At 37.1% G+C, this 19551-nt stretch overlaps 1 protein-coding gene across 3 annotated transcripts in view; it reads right to left on the bottom strand.

The window, feature by feature from the left end:
* Positions 1-19551, bottom strand: part of LOC104596695 (septin and tuftelin-interacting protein 1 homolog 1-like) — a 39706-nt gene that overhangs the window by 2793 nt on the left and 17362 nt on the right. For 2 of the 3 annotated variants that reach the window (XR_016076579.1, XM_010257948.3), the window contains exons 2-5: positions 6416-6543; positions 872-928; positions 693-761; positions 553-602 (exon numbers count right to left, since the gene is read on the bottom strand). The gene's annotated coding sequence lies outside the window, so the exon portion shown is untranslated. The remainder of the gene's footprint in view (positions 1-552; positions 603-692; positions 762-871; positions 929-6415; positions 6544-19551) is intronic. The other variant, XR_016076580.1, reaches the window with a different exon arrangement.

Here is a 19551-nt window from a genome sequence, read left to right as displayed (position 1 = left end):
ACTGTTTATTAGAATAGAGAAAGAAAAATATAGACTATAACTTACAATTCAAACCTACGAATAACCAATTCATTCTGAATTGCTTATCCAATTATCAACTTTGGTATTTATCTACTTTAATTAATTTTCGAACTGAAGCAAAAATAATGGGCATCCTGTTCAATGTCTTATTGGACTGTCTAACCTGGACTGGATCCGACTGGTTCAATTCAATGTCTTATTGGACCGACTGTCCAACCTGTTCAACCTAGACTGAATTGGACTGGTCCAATTCAATGTCTTATTGGACTGACTGTCCAACCTGTTCAAACTGGATTGGATTGCATTGCTCCAATTCAATATCTTATTGGACCGACTGTCCAACCTGTTCAAATTGGTTTTAATTCAGATTATGTCCAACCCAAACCTGGTCCATTGACACCCTTACTCTTATCTCATGTTAATGGACTGGATATTGGTTTAACCCAACCTAGTCCAATATAATCAGATTACAGATGGACCAGGTCCAATCCGATCCAAATTTTATAAAAAAATTATAAGAAAAAAAATTACCAGTGAAGAAAAAATGTCCAACCTAGATGCATGGCATATGCCCCAATATCCTGAAACAAATCATTTGCTCAGTCGAATTAGATAAATACCAACATTTTGCAAATCAATAAGCTGATTATAGGCCATTTGCCATAACTTACATGTTCAGTTAGTTATAGTTGCAGAAGCCACACATATAGGAGAGGTAGCAGCTGCTTCAAGATCCAATTCTAAAACATTACCATACACAACCAAAAACACATTAGAAACAAAAATATATAAATAAACAGAAACATATAGAAGAGATAGTTGTTGCTTCAAGATCAAATTTTGAACTCACTTCTTGTAGTTGGAGCTTCTAACCAATCTTGCCCATAAACTAGAGCCTCCATCGTCTCTGGAAGTAATGAAGTATGATACTGATCAACTATTCTACCCCCAGTATTAAATGTTCCCTTGGATGCTAGAGTGGATACTGGAATTTCCAAAATATCACATGCCAATCTAGAGAGTTTCGGAAGCTTGGGATCACCAACTTGCCAAATCTCAAAATATCAAATTCTTCACCTCTAGGAAATAGTTTTTCTCAATGTTCAAAAAGTCAGACCGGGCATCGACCCAGAAAAGGGAGAGGTTCATGGGTCAAAGGTTCAAGCGGGATAACCAGAGGTTGAACTGTGTGTGTGTGTAATTTATATATATAATATATTATAAATTATATACTAGATTATAATATATTCAAAATATATAATTATATTCTTCTATAACATATATTTTTTTATTTTAGTTTTTATTTCCTTATATTAAAATTAAGATTTGAAGAAAAAAAGGCATTTTTTAGAAAAAATAGTGGGGCAAGGCACCTTTTGCACATTAGGAACACGTAGATCTTGAAAAGTTTCCAAAATTAAAAAAAAAAAAAGATCACCCCAATCGGATATCCAAGCGCAAAGTTATGGCCTTCAGAAATTTGCATTTATGTGCTAAAAAATTTTAGAAAACCAGCTGGTTTTTTTGAAACCAAGATTGGGTCGCTGGTTTTTTTGTTCAACCGTCTGGATCACTGGTTTTGTCCAGTTTTTACATATTATGATTTTGGGAGTATGACCGAACCGACCAGGGGCCTAGGTCAAGGTTCAACCAATCCAACCAGCTGGTCCAATGTGGTTTTCAGAACACTGGTTTTCTTCAAGATACAAGTCCAAGTCTGACTTCTGATTCCTAGATAATATTCTAAAGCTCTTCAATTAACCACCGATCAAAACCGCTCAAAAAATCTACAACACCACGAATCCTACTGGCTGAGATGCACTATTAAAACCTGCAGGCAACCTCTCCTCGGTATCAATACCCACATACTCTGAATTTAAGTCATTTAGTGCCTCTCTAACTCTTATAACATGCCTCTCAACAGTCTCTCCGTAAATGAGATTGTAGTAATATGTTACAATGCCCATCTAAAGTTGTGTCCAATATGTCATATGTGGAGTTCCATCGCGTTGGACAAGCAACAACCACCCCTCTTTTATGATATACTTTTGCTTGGCTACTTGCATTGTCAAATTTTTGCTTCTTATGTGGTGTCAACCTTAAATATTTAGCATTTTCTCGAATCTTATGCGGCAATGGAAATATTTCTTTCAACCCATCGTGCATAATAAGGTTTAAGATGTGAACAACACATCTCACATGAAATAAGTCACCATGCAATGAAAGCAAACCCTTAACAGACTCAAATTCCTGAGTTCTCTAACCATAACATCATTGTTAGAGGCATTGCCAACTGAAATAAAACATATTTTTGATCAATGCTCCAAGTCAACAACCTCTCCATAACAACTTCATATAAAATTTTTCCATCATGAGGACACCCAACTGCCACCAATGCAACAATTTTCTTCTTTAACTCCCATCTATCATCTGTAAATGTGTCGTTAAACAACCATACCCCAATTTTTTCTCTGAAGTCCACATGTAAGTAATTAAACAAATCTGATAAGACAAACCATCAAAACATTTATATAACTTCTCCTTTTCATCTAAGTAAATCTTTATGACATCATTTTTATTGTATTTCTCAATACAAACCTAAATAATGGTTGAAGATTATTAATAAATATATGAAAAATGCTCTTCTTCAACTATGCTAAAAGGATGCTGATGCTTCATTATCATCTTCACTAAATCCATTCGACTCCTATTTTGTTCGAATTTAAAATTTTCAACAATTTCTTGTTCACTAGTGCCCTTTTCTTTTAATGTCGAACATTTTGGTACATGCCCTTATAGGTGGCTCATCCATTTAGAACTTCCTCCTATATATTGTTTTTCACAATGTTTACAAATAGCTCTTTACTCCTCAAAATCCAATTTTATTTTCTTTAAGTGTTCCCACACTTTAGACTTAACCCTCTTTCATCCATCCTTAATGCATCAAAATAGAAAATAAATAAATCGGTTTTCACACTAACATGAAATACAAGAAAATTTAATGAGATTCATATGGTAACACTTATGACTTAAGTACTAATAAGTAATAAATATTAAATAAGCTCAGTTGTTCCCAAGAGTCTGAAAGAGATCAAATAGAGTAAACAAATATAATACTCAGGAAAGAGTGATTCCATGGAACAAGGAACTTGTTTACAAGTAGGACTATCAATAGGTTGGATATTGGTCCAACCTGATCCAATCCAACATAAGTCCATTACAGATGGAACAAGTCCATTAAGTCTGGACTGGTTTTATTCAACATTATCTTATTGGGCAGTAAAACCCATTCAAATTGGTTTTGATTTGGATAGGGTCCAACCCAAACCCAATTCATTGAAACCCCCATTTACATGGATGCAGTTATTATAACAATACAATCACTCATTTAGTCCCTTCATTCTTGGTTCCATAAATCCCTTCATCATTTTCATCTTGTGCGTTGAATAGGTCTCTTCTAGTATAAAATTAAAAACAAAATCCAATTGGATACCAAATTTAAGTTGAGCCCTGATGGCTCAAATCATTTTCAAATTGCATGAGATTGATTCAGAAATTTTCTGACTATTAACATTTAGTCATTTACTAATTGGCTTTCAATGATGTATGAGATATGAAATAAAATCCATTGATTTGATCTTCTAATATTATTAAATATTGTATCATTTTTAGTGTTCCAAATATAATAGAAAAGCAATTATCAAAAAATATAGAAAAAAAGTAATTGCAATATCCAAAGTACCCAACCATGAAAATTATTTCCATCTAGCTTATAATTTAAACAATCCAATTCGATAAAAGGTTATTTACATCCAACTAATAACATGTTCAAATCAAATGGTTTTATTCATCGTTTTCTCATTTGGAATGACAAAGGAGCAATGAAATATCTGAATGAGCAAATCGCAGAGGACCTTACTGTTGGAGATAGAGAGAAGCGAGATAGAGAATTGCTAGAAATAGGATCACCAAGGAGAGTAAGAGAACGAGGGAATAATGACTGCTGTCACTACAGAGAGTAAGAGATAAATCACCAGAGAGAGGGGAATGCCACTGGGAATACTATCAGAGTGAGGAGAATATTGCTAGAGAAAAAACCTTATTTGGTTGTTTGTTCAATCACCGGAGGTTGGAGCGGTGAAACCATAGTCTTCGAAATTTTAGAAGTTTCAAATCAAAGGGAGCTGGACCTTCAGACTCATTAGTTTTGTCCAAATTCTATAGACCATTATCTTTGGACCAGTCCAAATCCATACAAACCTTTAGATCATCCAATCCGTCCATAACACCTTTGATTTGGACGAGGTCCAACCCAAAATTAGTCCATTGGCACCTTTACTAGCAACCCCATTAAGTGCATCTTTGTAATTATGTCTACTAAGATTAGATTAATAAAAGTAACTAGGAGAAAGGAGAGAGAATTGATCGAGCTCTCTTCTCCTTCTCCCTTCTTCTCTCACCATCTTCATCTTCTGATTTCTACTATCCTCTCTTCTTTTCTTCGATTTACAGATTGAAATATCTTTTTTCTTTTGGGTTGGTTTGCATCTAAGAAGAAGAAGCATATATGTACCTGTAATAGTCAGTTCGAGGAAGAGAGTTGCAAGTCAAAGCTTGAAGTTGGAGGTAGTCATAGGTTTGTCAAGCAAATCAAGCCCTAGCTTGGGTTTCTTCTCTTGTAGCAAATGAATAGAATGGACATTGGAGGGTCATATCCTCCCTTTGTAAATTAAATTTGTGATAGCATATATAACAAGGACTACAATATTTCCATGTACCCACCAAATTAAAACTTAGAAATAATAATTTTTTCATGAGAAAGAACTTAGAAATGATAGAGTAGTGTAAAAGCTTAAGGCATGTGAACTGCACACCTCTAATATAAGACATTAAAAAGGTGCACGCCCCCTGCTAGGCATATGCCTCTGTATATACTTTTATAAAAGAGGCCTAAATATCACAGATCTCCACACTTCTTTGTGCCTCTAGGCATTTTGGGAGCACCTCGCCTAGAGGCACCTCTAGGTGTATAACCCCCACGCCTTTTAAAACACTGTTCCAATTCTTAGAGAATGTTGAGTGGTCTTCTTAGATAAAAAATTTATGGCTATTGATGCATGTAATGGCTTCTTGAAGGTATAAGAAAGAAAATAAAAAGAGAGAAAAGAGACAATATCCAGAATCACTCTAGGGTATGGGAATCGCTCACAATAATTCGCATAAGCTCAAGAAAACTCAATAAACTTCATTGATCTTTGTGTAAAACGTCCATACATATTTACAGACTCTAGACTCATAATAATCCTAGGAGAACTGTTAGACTTATAGTAATCCTAGTAGGACTCAAACTAATCTGTCAGATCCTATTTCAATTCAAAGACACAGTAACTACAATCCTACTCATGCAATGACTCTGAAACTTTAAACATGGACAAACCATAAATAGAAAAACCAGATCATATCATTGGACCCACACAAAAATGTAAAATGAAAAAATTACCCCTGGTGTCCAATTCAGTCCAAATCCCCAGTACCATCACTATGCCAAATCAAGACCTGTTGTAAAGGTTTCTTCTTTCTAGAATAAGGTTTTAGAGGTGCTGATTGATCCCTATCCCAAACTCACCCAAACCACAGGATTTAAACACTTTCAAATGGCCCAGTTTGCTAAGCATAGTTTATCTACAGATATCTGGTTGGATCATATACCTGACTGAATTCCACCAGTATCAAATTTTGTATCTCTTTCTAATAGCTAATATATTTCTTTTATATAGCAGGGAAAAAAAACACCCTTTCAGTTTTCTCTTCTCCAGCAATAACCAGATCAATCCAACAAGAAAAAACAGTCCAGCAAGAGAAAGAACTAATACAAGTGCAGAGACTTCAAACCAATACTCCCAAGAACTTCCATAAGCATGAATACTCATGTCTGACCCCTGTAGCCCTTGTAGGATACCCCAACAGCCTTGATACCATGTTTTCTGGTTCAAATCTGAGTTAGAGAGTGAAAGAAGAGAGAAATAGCATTCCGAAGGCAAAAAAACAGTGGGTGGCCACCCCTCGTGTTATAATTAGGGTGATCATAAATAAAATGAAATGGAAGGTATGCCCCTAATACAATAAACTGTACAATAATAACACAAACAATAAACATCATTTTTGTAATTTCATTTGGGATCGCCCCCTTTTCAATGAGAAAAATATACATGTCAAATAAAAGAAATCAATGAAGCAACACAATAATAAGAGGCTTCTCGTCCTTGTTATAGCCCATTTTAAAATTAGGTGTTCTAGTTGTTCTATATAATTGACAGAAATTTAATAACCACACATATAAGAAGACAAGCAAAAAGAAGAAGAAAAAGTGAGAGAATGATCTTGAAAATCTTACTCTTCTAAATAGGCCAAGGCACCATAATTTAACTTGATGACTTTTCTGATCTTGCTCATCTTCCATTGTTGAAAAAACAACTTCTCTTCTCTTCCACTGATAGTACTTCTACAAAGTCATGCAAGGTACTGAAACCAACAAAGGAAAACAACACTCTAATATGCGTAAGCATATCAAAACTAAGCAAACTAACAACTTAACAGAAAGAAAACATTAGAGCCATGCTTCAGTTGAAACTTCCTCCTCAGATTTCTGCTTAAGAGTAGCGGTTTAACATAAATAATTTCAGTAGGAAATACCAATATGCACAAGAGCTACTCAATTGCAGTAATGAATTTGTAAGCACAACAAAGGAAAAATTGACAAGTAATTATGACCAAAGATTTTCCATTTTGGTAGAGTATACAGAACCAATGTCATAAGAATCATGCATCATGCAGAAATATAAAGGTGCATGATTAAAATGTGAAAATGGGAAATGTATCAATAATAAGCATGAGAAACCAAGTCCAAAACAAAATCCAGGGACTGTAGAGGTGAAGCAATCTCAGCTTGAAGTTATCAAACATTCACCCAACAACTTGCATTAAGAACTAAAGAGGTAATGAACTGGACTAATCCATGACCTAGGAAAATAATCCCAAAAGACCAAAAGACTTGCTCAAAGCAAGAAGACTCCTAATTGATATCAGCTACAACAAACTCAGTTTCAGACTCACTAACTGAAACACGACTAAGATAGACTTAAGACAATCGCTGTCCACCTGGATATTCAAACGGCGACATTTCTTTGCAAGCTCAGAATGGCAATATGCTTCTACCATTAACACTGGGGATAATGGATAAAGGAACTATCAACATTTATGAACCAAATCTTACTAAAGTGTCAGAAAAAACAATTCACTGACCCCTCATTCATGTGAAGTTTGAGGGGCTTGGGTAAAAAAACCTGATTTTTTTTATAATAAAAAGAAAATATTTTATTAAAAAGAGAAAAGAGAAGAGTACATTCAACACTAGGGTGCTAACACAGCACCCAAACCAACCAAAACAACAAAAGAAAAGGTGCACAAATACATCAGAGTAACCCTCCCCTGCCTGACATCAACGATGATCATCAGCTTCAAACACCTTCTTCCTGTTTGCTTCCTTCCTTGAACCACACCTCTCCTCCTCTCCTCCTTCCCCTACTACGATCAACTTCAGCCTTTCTTATTTTCTCCCCTTTTCAAAAGCTTCAAAGGCCAAACTTGTGAACTCCCCACCGCCCCAGAAAAACAAGCCTAAGCTCTTACATACTAACCCTAACATTCCTATCATTCAAACTCTTCATCTCTGCTCCCCCTCCCTAATCCTAACTAACTGATAGAGCCTCATCAACTCCTTCCTCTATGTCACAGATTCCTTTCTTCTCCTTCTCAACCTGTGAAATTAGCACTAAACTTTCCTCAGGTAAGATCAATAGGCTGAAGCTCCACCCCACCTAGATCTTGAAACTCAACTCCCCTCCCCTCAACGGCCTCCTTATTCAAAACCTTGACCTTTGATCCTTTTTTCCTACAAATTCTCTTATATCTGTTTGTAGGACTGGCCCCTACCCAACCATCTTTTAGTCTTGAAAAAATTTTAGTGACAGACAATGTGAGACTTAGAGCACACAAAGGCTTTCCTCAACATCATTGAATCACAATTGGCATCATTGTTGGTCGCAATCTTTCATTGCCAACCCAGATTAATTCCAAGCCTTCTGATTGGAACCTCAATATTCAAGAATCCTCACAACCTTCCTGCAAACCACTTTCTCCCTCATTGCCCATGTCCTTTGTGCAGCAAATGTCTCCTGAAAACTTGTCTTCACCCCTTTTAGGAGCCACCCCTCCTCTCCTTCCCATCCTACAACTCCTATCCCCCCTTACAACTCCACATCTTCTACCTCTCCTCCCTTCTCCCTTCTAAGCATTCAGCAATTTGATCTGTTGAGATTGTTCAACCCACTTGTACCTCATCAGGTTGAATGTTAACCAAGAAAGATCCAAAACAAATCATGTTAACAGGCAGTCCATCAAGCTCCAACCTCTTCTCAATGCTTTCAATGCTTTGAGCAGAAATCACTGTTTGGAAATCTAGATGAATTCCTTGTGAAGAGAAAGAAGAAGAAGATGAAGAGTTTCAACAGTAGAGAAGAAAAGAGAAGAAAGAAAGAGTAGGATGTCAACCAGAATTGAATTAGGTCTGGCCGCCAACCCCTCATTATATTTTATACTTAACTTGAAAGAATAAGAGATTATAAGAATGCCCTTAGTAGGGCGGCTACTAAAGTAGCTGAACAGTCAACATAAGCTAATGGGCCTAAATCCCAACAACTTCATAATTTAACAACTTAAAAAATAAGAGCTAAATAACTGGGCCCAATAACTAGAAATCGGCCCAACTCAACACTCTCCCTCAAGTTGGGAGTAAATGTCACACATTCCCAACTTGCGTAGATCATGCTCTAGCTTGTTCCTTGCAACACCTTTTGTGAGAACATCAGCAAGCTGCAAATTAGAAACAATGTATGGGAGACAAACTTCCCCAGAAGTCACCCTTTCTCTGATGAAATGTCTATCCACTTCAACGTGCTTTGTCCGGTCATGCTAAACTGGGTTATGGGCAACGCTGATTGCTACCTAGTTATCACAGTACAACATCATAGGTTCTTCTGCCTATACACCAATCTCTCCTAACAAGGAACGGATTCAAAGAAGTTATGAAACTCCATGTGCCATGGCCTAGTATTCAGCTTCAGCACTTGATCTTGCCACCACTATTTTTTTCTTACTCTTCCATGAGACAAGGTTACCCCCAACAAGGGTGCATACTCCTGAAGTAGATTTCCTGTCATCAAGGCATCCTACCCAATCTGCATCTATATAAGCCTCTAGTTTCAACTGTCCATGATCAATAAACAATATGCCTCTGCCCAGGTGTCCCTTGAAATAAGCAAGAATCCTGTCAACAGCTTCCTAATGTTGGACTTGTGGAGCATGCATATATTGACTGACCACACTTACTGCATAGGAAATGTCTGGTCTTGTCATACACAAGTATAGTAGCCGCCCCACAAGTCTTCAATATCTCCCAATGTCCTTTATTGGCTCACCTTCTGATGCATTAGCTCTGTGATTCTAATCAATAGGAGTATCGATTGCCTTTGTTCCAAGCTTCCCTGTTTCTTGTAGAAGATCCAAGACATACTTCCTCTGAGAGATAAAAATTCCATGTTTTGATCTTGCAACTTCAATGCCTAAGAAGTATCTAAGTTCTCCAAGATCCTTAATTTCAAATTCTCTATGTAGATTCTTCTTCAGACAATCAATCTCACTTGGGTCATTCCCTGTGACAACAATATCATCCACATAAACAATTAGGACTGACACCAAGGATCCCCTCCGCTTCATAAACAAGGTATGGTCAGATTGAGTCTAAGTGTAGCCAAAAGCAACCAAGGCTTTCCTGGAACCTGTCAAACCATGCTCTGGGAGACTACTTTAAGCCATAAAGTGACTTCTTAAGTCTGCATACCTTTCCCATTTCAGCATCACTGTAGAAACCAGCAGGAGGATCCATATACACTTCATGGTTTCAAATGTCGCGAAATGTCGCTAATGTCGCCCGACATATGTCGATGTCGAGGCTCACCGACATGAAAATGGATGGTAATATAAAAATTACATTATTTCAATCGACATTTCCTATATTTCAGAAATGTCGACCAAATCGGTCCAAATAACCAAAAAAAGACAGCTTTTCCTATTATGTCGATAGGATGTCAACTAATGTACATTAATAATATAATATATTAGTATATTATATTAATATAATATACTATATTAATATAAATTATTCCATTAATAATTTCTATTTAATATTTCAAATAAAATATTTCTAAAAAAGAATTAACAAAATATAAAAACAAAAGAATAAATTAGTTACTTTATAATATAAAACATAAAATATTTTTCAAGTAATAAAATATTAACTAGTTAGTATTTTTTAAAATATTTATTAAAATCAGAAAATGTTTATTAAATTTTATACTAAATCATAATTTATTATAAATTTAGTATTAAAAATCATAATAAACTCATTAAGTTTTATAAGAAATCAGAATTTATCATAATCTTAATACTACAAAAAGGAGAATCAGTTTATTAAATTTATAATAAAACATAATGTATTATAACTTTAATATTTAAAAATCAGAATAAATGTATTTCTATTTACTAGTGTGAAATAAATATATTAGAATTTATAATAAATCAGAATTAAAAATAAGAAAAGAAAATATCAGATAACCTTGTAAAACATCAAAATGCATAATAAATCAGTAAATCGTCATTTACTAATTTGTTATTGATCTTAGTTTCTTAGCTTTATATAATGGTTGGGAATAAGATAATAGTCTAGAAATATGTATTAATGCTTCTTTTATCATTTTACAAAATATCATTGCATATTTCCACATATTTCATAATATTTCCACAATGTCTCTAATTATTACAATATTTCCCCTCAACATTTCCGACATATGTCCTATATTTTGGTAAGCGACATTTCCATCGACATCGACATTTTAAACCTTGATACACTTCTTGAAGATCTCCATTTAGAAAAGCATTCTTCACATCAAGTTGAAACAGGGGCCAAGAGTATGTGGCAACAAGAGAAAGTACTCAAACAGAGGTCATCTTTGCAACTGGTGCAAAGGTCTCTATGTAATCAATGCCATATGTCTGTGAGTACCCTTTTGCAACAAGTCTGGCCTTATACCTTTCTATACTTCCATCTGCCTTATATTTGACTGTGTAAACCCATCTGCATCCAACAATCTCCTTGCCCTCTAATAGGTCCACAATCTCCCATGTCTGATTCTTAATTAAAGCTTCCATCTCTTCCTACATAGTTGTCTTCCATTCTGGTTTGGAGAGAGCCTCACTGACACCCTTGGGTATAGACACAGAATCAAGAGAAGAAAGAAAAGCTCGGTAGGAAGGAGAAAGTCCACTATAGGATAGGTACTGTGAAATACAATGAGCAGTACACTTTCTCTTCCCTTTTCTAAGAGAAATAGGAAGGTCTAGGTTATCTGTAATGGGTTTAGTAGAACCAATGGAAACTGAAACAGTAGAAGGATCAAAAGGAATACCTGAATCCGTATCAGCTGAATCTGGAGTCTCTAAGGAACCGACAGGAGGTGATATGAGTTCTGCTACAATGGAATCAATTTCCCTGTGAAGTCTCCGTCGTGAGTAACGCTGAGAAGCAGGACGCAAGGGAGGTGGTAAGGTGGGTGACATAGGAGGATCAGGCACAGGAGTGGACATAGGAACTGGAACTGGAAGAGGGATAGACTACTCACTCAGGACGCAAGGGAGGTGGTAAAGTGGGTGACATAGGAGGATCAGGCATAGGAGTGGACATAGGAACTAGAATGGAAGAGGGATAGACTTCTCACTCACTTCCCCAAAACACTCCCCCTGAGAAGGATTCTTCGAGAAGTATGTGGACTCAAAAAAAAAAAAAGTGACATCCATAGTAACATACCGACTCCCAGAGGCTGGATCATAGCAGCAGTACCCTTTCTGATTTTCTGCATATCCAAGGAAGACACACTTCTTTGCATTCGGATCAAACTTCAAACGGTGAGCACCAAGAATATGTGCAAAGCAATCACACCCAAACACTCTGAGAGGAATATGGAACATCTCCCCCTCAGGAAAAAGGAGGCTGAATGGGGTGTTGAATCCAAGTATACGAGAGGGCACCCAGTTAATCAAAAATACTGTTGTGAGAACTGCATCACCCCAAAATCGAACTGAAACTGTAGATGTGATCATCATTCTTCTTGCAATCTCAACAATGTGTCTGTTCTTCCTTTCTGCAACACCATTCTGCTGTGGACTATAGGAACAACTGCTCTGATGGACAACACCATATTCTAATAGATATGAAGCATGGTGTTTTTCAAAATATTCCCTACATTGTCTGATATGAACACCTTCATTCGTGTTCCAAACTGTGTTAGCACCATCTGATGAAATTGCCTTACCAAGGATGGTACCTCATCTTAGGATCTCATCAAGTAAATCCAAGAATATCGAGAGAAATCATCTACAAATAAGAGAAAATATCGATAACCACCCATAGAATGAACATGATAAGGTCCCCAAACATCAGAATGAATAACATCAAAAGGAGATGAACATCTTTTATTACTAGCTTTAAAGGAATGTCTACAATGCTTTCCAAGTTAACAACCTTCACACTCCAAACTTGACAAACTAACAAACTCAAATACCTTTGGAAACAAAAGACTCAAAGAAGAAAAAGGGAAATGACCTAAACAATTATGCCAAAGCATAATCTGACTCACAGACCCTAACTCATTATCCCTGCTAACATGATGACTCTAATGAGGAAGCACGTCCAGGAGGTAGATTCCACTCACTTCACGACCACTCCCAATCGTCCTTTTTGAATCTAGATCCTACAAGATACAATGACTAGGAAAAAAATTACTGAACAGTTCAGGTTCTTAATCAAACTACTAACAGATAACAGATTAGTACTCAATCTAAGAACATGAAGGACAGAGGGTAGGGAAATGGAATCACTTATCTTGACAGACCCCTTCCTAGCAATGGGAGCATGAGATCCATCAGTTGTGGAGACCCTGTCTCTGCCAGAATAGAGCTAGTAAGAAGAAAAAATAGTGGAACTATGGGTCATGTGCTCCGAGGCTCCAGAATCTATAATCCAAGGAGGTCCCTCCTTACTTGAAGTAGAAACATAATTTGTAGTGGCATGTGAACTACCTATGTGAGCAAAGGAAGTAGAGTGTGCTCCACCAGAACCACCTGTACCTGGCTGTCCACTTGTTGCTGAACTAGAACTGGTTGTATCCCGCTGGTTCAGAAACTGCCCATACCTCTCAAATTCGGCCCTTACTGCAACAGACTCTAGAGTAGTTCTAATAGGAGGGATCGGAATGTCACCAGTGACTGCCTTGTGAGCATTTCCCTTCTTATTTTTGAGTCTATTTGGCACAAGATGGGGATGAAGCTTCCAACAAGTATCTCTTGTGTGTTTAGGCTTCTTACAGTAGTCACAAAGGCATATGCCTCACGGTGCTAACCATGGCTGATTGATCAAACCCAGAATTTTTCGTCATCACATTTCTCCTACTCTCTTCCCCTGACACAAAGGCATATGCCTGGGAGAGAGTAACACTGCCCCTGGAAAGAATGTGCCATCTTGCAATATTATATTTAGGGTTAAGGCCAGCAAGAAATTCAAACACCCTATACTTCTCTAGGATCTTCTGGTAGGCAGTTGCAGCCTTAGTGATTTCCCAAACAATTGTCTCCAAATGGTCAATCTCCTGCCACAGGGTTTTAAGGGCTGAAAAGTATACAACAATGGGTCTATCTCCCTGCCTTGTAGCAATAATCTGATTTCTCAACTGATAAGTCCTAGCAACATTCTCCCTCTGTGAATAGGTTTCTACAACCCCATCCCATATTTCCTTAGTTGTATTTGCCCACAAAAAGTTTTTACTTATATAGGGCAGCATGGAATTACATAGCCAAGGCATCACCATATAGCTCTACTGTACCCACTGGGAGTTGTTAGTTTCGGGTTTCGCTTCTTCACCAGTGATATACCCTAACTTCCCACGAGCACCAATGGCCATCTTTGCAGATTGTGACCATTCTAAGTAATTTGAACCATCCAACTTAACTGTAGTAATGGTCCCAGCCCCGAAAATGTCTCAAACACCTCCTCCCACTGGGCTCATTTCACTATCGGACTTGTTTTCAACTCCGTTACCCTCCATACTTCTCAAAAAGGGGATAGAAGATTACTGTAATATGCAAGAATATCAAATAAATCACTTTTGGTACCAACGACACCCTTTTGGTGCCCTAGATGGTCCTCCCACAAAAGATTACTTTTCTGTGAGACGGGAGAAGAGAGAGAAGAGGCATCCGCTCTCTCCAAAATCCTCCAAATCAGGCAAGACTTGAACCGCCCCCTACAGAAAACTCAAGGAACCCTAAATTAAGGTGCCACTTCCTAGGTCAAAACTAAAGAGTCCAACAGAAACAGGGACTCTCCCCCTTTCTTCAGTTTTTCTTGATTTTGATGGGAAACCCTAGACCAGCTATAGGGTAAAACAGATCCACCAAAAAATCCAACACTGGGCTTACCTGAGATCTTTGATCAGCCTCTTAAATCACCATGTAGTCAGCCGATCTAGGCTACATGAGATAACAGCTCAAGGAACCTTCAACCTGGCTCTGATACCAAGTAGAAATCATTGTTTGGAAATCTAGATGAATTCCTTGTGAAGAGAAAGAAGAAGAAGATGAAGAGTTTCAGCAGTAGAGAAGAAAAGAGAAGAAAGAAAGAGTAGGATGTCAACCAGAATTGAATTAGGTCTGGTCGCCAACCCCTCATTATATTTTATACTTAATTTAAAAGAATAAGAGATTACAAGAATGCCCTTAGCAGGGCGGCTACTAAAGTAGCTGAACAGTCACAACTTAAAAACATAAGCTAATGGGCCTAAAGCCCAACAACTTCCTAACTTAACAACTTAAAAAATAAGAGCTAAATAACTGGGCCCAATAACTAGAAATCGGCCCAACTCAACACTTTGCACATCTGAAATGATCATCTCCTCACAGCTATCAGAGCTTCAGTGCTTCTCAAAGCCCTCCCAATCATCTGTGGCCCTCAAAACCACTTTCTTCTTTCCTGTGCAATTGTGTCTACCAACCACCCAAACCCAATCCTCATCATTTCCTTCTTGAGACTTGTGATCATTTCTTCTCATTCTCCTCAGGCTTAAACATTTAACCTGAACCATCTCCCATTGTTGATCTTTAATTTGTTGAAGCATTCGTCCCCAAGGTTTAAAATGTTGGTGTCGGTGTAAATGTTAATTTTCCAAATATAAGAAACATGTAAGAAATATCATATGGGAATATTGTAAAAATTACACATGGTGTAAACATTGCAAAATATGCAAAATATGCAAAATATAGAATGATATTTTATGAAATGATAAAAGAAGCATAGACACACCTTTTTGAACATTCAAAATCATTAAACAAAGCTAAGAAACTAAGGTTATAGACAAAAGAATGCATTCTAAAGTTGTCCTATAAACCTCAAGATTCAAAGCTTCATAAATGTAAATGGTTGTAATAGATCATCCAAATAATCTATTACAAAAACAAAAACTAATATTTAACTTTATGTTTGAAATGAATATTGAGCCAACTCAAAGTGGTAACTGTTGTAAGGTGTTTTTTGTTATGTGTTTTAGGTGCAGTGGTCTTTCCGTAATTTTCCTATTCCCAGGGACTTCTCTGTAATTTTTCTCTTTATTAATAATAAAAGGGGTCAGAGGGGTCCTCTCTCTGAACGAACAGGATTCAAACTCCTACATCCTGCTGTCTTCTTTTCTTCTCTTCTATTCTCTTCTCTGCTCTCTTCTTTTCTCCTCTTCTATTCTATTTCTTCTCTTCTCACATGAGGTATCTATGACAGATTACATGGTATCAGAGAATAAACTTTCATAGAAAATGTTTTTTTTTTCTTCTCATCTTCTAAAGCAATCTGCTTTCTTAAAGGATGCAGCACTGTAATCTGCTTGAATTGATCGGCTCTCATCTCTTAGTCATAGGACCTGTTGTCACTTGCTTGTGGGTGGTGTTTCACCTTCCAGCACATGTAGGAAGGTTGTGTGAGCTTCGAAGGAAGAGTTTTTTTGGTGTTTTTTATGTCAAAAGTGTTTGATAACTGTGTGAAGACCAGAAGTAGTAAACCAATTTTGTGCAGAAAACAAGTTTGAAATCTGGCATGTTTGTTGCCCTCCAACTGTTTGAAAAAATGTTTCCTTGGTGCTAGAAGCCTTCTGAGTTGTTTGTGTCGCTGTTTGAGCTTCAGTTTAGCTCTTTTCTTCATCTTTTATTCAGCTGTTGGTGTGTTTCCTAGAAGTGTATCAGTTGTGTGACCGGTTTCGGGACCTAAAGGTGTACTGTTAAAAATTTGTTTAGTCATGTCAACTGATAGTTCAGTCACATCTAATCTTTCCGGAAGACAAAGTAGTGCTAATAGCAGCATGGAGAATGTTAATTTCCTAGTATCCATCGTCCTTCTTGATGGGTTAAATTACTTGGAGTGGTTTATAAGTACAAAAATGTTTGTTGGAGCCAAGGGAAAGTTGGGATATCTGGGAAGACCAAAAGACCTAATACAGAGGGAGATGACTGTGACAAGTGGGAATAAGAGAACTATTTAATCATGTCCTGGCTTGTTTCTTCCATTCAGCCTTCACTTAGAAGAAACTTCATGTGGGCTGAAACGGCTAAGGAGATTTGGGGCCAAGCAAAATCAACTTATTCGGAATAAAGGCATTTTACTATAATCTATCAATTACAAGTTGAATCATCAGCCTATTAGCAAGGGGGAAAATCTCTTACAGCTTACTATTCTTCTCTCACATCTGTGGAAGGAGTTGGACCACAATAGGACTATTGATTGGGAAAATGTTGATGATGCTTCTGCTTATAGAAAATTACTTTCTCGAGAAAGAGTATTTTCCTTTTTGACAGGTCTGAATTCCGTTTATGAACTTATTCGAGTTCAAATTTTGGGCAGCAAGTAACTCCCGGGTCTTGAACAAGTCTTTGCTTTGGTTCGATCCAAGGAAACTAGGAGGACAACTATGAATCCTCTTTAGGGAGAGCAGGTTGCTTTCCTAGCTAAGGGTGAAAACAAGAGAGGTGATATGCAAAAAAGAAGTGATTTTGGTAAGGATTATGGTGTACCCACTGTAAAGGTCTGGACAATAAGGATTTTTGTTGGGATTTACATGGAAAACCTAAAAAGTTCCAAGAGAAGTAAAGTAAGAAACCTAATGGCAGCCAATACTGTTTCAACTACACCAAAGCAAGAGACCCAACAATAGTCAAGTAATGGTGGCTCCTCCACTATTCAATCTACACGGTCTACACTTAAGGAAGGTCTTTTGAGTACCATGCATGATCAATTGAGCAGTTTTGGTCTGTTCTCATACAATTGGAGGAAACTTCCCTTACTCCCTCCACTCCTTATGCAACAAACTCAGGTACCCATGCCAATGCTTTTCATGTTTCATCCATTTCTTCTCAATCTCCTTGGATCATTGATTCAAGGGCCACAAACCATATGACCGGTAAGTCTTATCTTTTCTCTTGTTATCATGTTTTTTGTCTAGAAAAGATAAAATTAAGCTTGCTGATGGCTCTTTCTCCTCTATCGCTGGATAGGGAGTTGTCTCCCTTCTTGTTGGTTTAAGTTTGTCTAATGTTTACCATGTTCCAAAAATGCCTATTAATCTTCTTTCTATCAATTATATTACCAAGTCATTAAATTGTTCTATAAGTTTCTTTCCTGATTCTTGTGTGTTTTAGGATTTGACTTCAAGGAGGATGATTAGTAAGGGACGTATGACAGATGGACTCTACATTTTGGATTCATTGGCATCTACTTCTTCTACAAGCACCAATTTATTGAGCCAATCAAGTCTACAAAAGAGTCATTGTAATAAAGATGAGATTAATCTCTTGCATTGTTGTCTTGGTCATTTGTCCTTTGCTTCCTTAAGATGTTTGTTTCTAGACTTGTTCAAGTCAATATCTTTGTCATTGTTAGAATGTTCTACTTGTCAGTTAAGCAAACATTATAGAAGCTCATATCCTCCAATTAATAAAAGAGTTGATTTTCCTTTTCACATTGTGCATTTTGATGTATGGGGCCCTTGTGCTATTATTGCTAAAAGTGGATATCAATATTTCACTAATTTCATTGATGATCACTCGCACTGCATATGGATGTATTTACTTCGCACTCGTGATGAAGTTCCCAAAGTTATAAAAAAAAACTTCTATCATATGATATATACTCAATTCCATGTTGATACTTAGATTCTTCATTCAGACAATGTAAAAGAGTACTTTGCTAAGGACGTCAATGCTTATCTCCTGAAGAATGGTATTCTACATCAAAGTTCGTGCCCTAAAACAGCACAACAAAATGGTGTTGTTGAGAGGAAAAATAGACATTTGTTGGAAGTGGCTCGTGGTTTATTTCTCCAGACGAGTGTTCCAAAGCACTTTTATGTTGATGCTATTCTCACTACTGCATACTTGATTAATCGCATGTCATCATATCTATTACAATCTCGAGCCCCACACCAATTGCTTTTTGCTTCATCCCCACTACTTTCCATTCCTATTTGGGTGTTTGGTTGCCAATGCTTTTTTCAAAATTTGTCTCCTACATCTAGTAAGTTGGACCCCCATGTTATTTCTTGCGTCTTTCTTGGTTATCCTACTACTCACAAAGGGCATAAGTGTTTTGACCTTGTGTCTCATAAAGTCTTTATCTCTATGGATGTAACACTCTGAGTCCCGTCCTTTTTTCCTTGTCTCACCTCAAGGGGAGAGTAGTGCTGAGGTGAAATATATCCTTTCCTTTCCTTCTCCACAACTCCAACCATCTCAACAACAATCTTTGTTGCCTCCACCACCTTATTGTACCTTTTCTCATTATATATGGCAACATTACAAGGGTCCATTGTTAGATCAGCCACCGAATACAGGTGTGGAACTAGTTGTTGTGCAGCCGTTGCCATTAGACTCTCACGAGGCAAAACCCCACATCAGGTACCCTTGAATTTACTTTTTGTGATATTGATCTTCTAATTGCTCTTCGTAAGGGTGTGATTACTTGCCCCAAGCACCCTATTGCCCACCTTACTTCCAGTACTTCTTTGTCTCCTAGTTATAGAGTTTTTATCTCTATGATTTATAGTGTTTCTATTCCAAAATGTGTTGCAAAGGCATTGGATCTACCTGAATGAAAAATGGTTGTGTGAGGAGATTAATGCCCTTCATAAAAATCACACATTGGACCTTGTTGATCTTCCAAAGGGAAAGAAACCAGTGGATTGTAAATGGGTATTTACAGAAAAGCATAGAGTCGATGGCATAGCTTTCAAGGTGTCTAGGCAATTCTAGGTGACACTAGGTGCCTAGGCA

Source organism: Nelumbo nucifera, chromosome 5 (genome assembly GCF_055504915.1).
Source record: "Nelumbo nucifera cultivar China Antique chromosome 5, China Antique-T2T, whole genome shotgun sequence".
Lineage (NCBI taxonomy): Eukaryota > Viridiplantae > Streptophyta > Magnoliopsida > Proteales > Nelumbonaceae > Nelumbo > Nelumbo nucifera.
Note: the sequence above shows the minus strand (reverse complement) of the source record. Positions and strands in the feature narration are given on the sequence as shown.